This window comes from Octopus bimaculoides, chromosome 8 (assembly GCF_001194135.2).
Source record: "Octopus bimaculoides isolate UCB-OBI-ISO-001 chromosome 8, ASM119413v2, whole genome shotgun sequence".
NCBI classification, from domain to species: domain Eukaryota; kingdom Metazoa; phylum Mollusca; class Cephalopoda; order Octopoda; family Octopodidae; genus Octopus; species Octopus bimaculoides.
The window spans coordinates 14,845,384-14,846,347 of NC_068988.1; positions in this window are offsets into that span (position 1 = coordinate 14,845,384).

Consider the following 964-nt stretch of genomic DNA (forward strand, 5'->3'; position numbering starts at 1 on the left):
ACCACCGCCACCACCACCACCACCATCATCATCATCATCATCATCATCACCATCACAGTCTATATTGCCACCGGTGATGTCAGAATACACTGCCTTCATCCTCATCCACCTCCCCATTCTCCCCCTCCTCTTTTCCACCACCTCTCTTTCTCCTAAATTGATTAGATCATTGATCTGTTTGTGGCATCCGTTCTCGTCTTTCTCTTCTCCCCCCCTCGCTCTCGCTCCACCCTGCCTCACTGTACTTCAAACTTTACTCTTTGCCGTCCTCTACTCCTCCCAATGCAACTACCACCTCAGCCACCACCACAGCCACCACTGTGCCACCACCTGTACCGCCATTATCTCTCCGCTCACCTTCCTCCATAACCAGTCACTGTAACATCTGTTTCATCACCTCATCTAAATCCCCAAGATAAACACCATCATCACCGCCACACCATCGGCACTTCCCCATAATCCAATCACATCGGGAACATCATCATCATCATCATTGTCGACATCGCAATGATCATCATTATCAGTCTCATCATCGTCATCATAATCATCATCATCAACATAAACATCATCATCATTATTATCGTCATCATCACGACCACCAGTACCAGCATAGATATTATCATCATCATCATCATCATCATCATCATCATCATCATTATCATCATCATCATCATCATCTTCATTGTCGTCGTCATCATTATTGTCATTGTCGTCTCAGTCATCATCTTCAATATGACTCACCATCATCACCGTCATCATCATCATCATCATCATCATCATCTCCTCCACCATTATCATCTTGATTGTCTGCATCTTCCTCACCACCAACACCATCACCACCATCACCACCACTATCAATATCATCATCACCATCGCCATCATCACCACCATCATCATCATCATCACCATCATCATCATCATCATCATCATCATCATCATCATCATCATCATCATCATCATCATC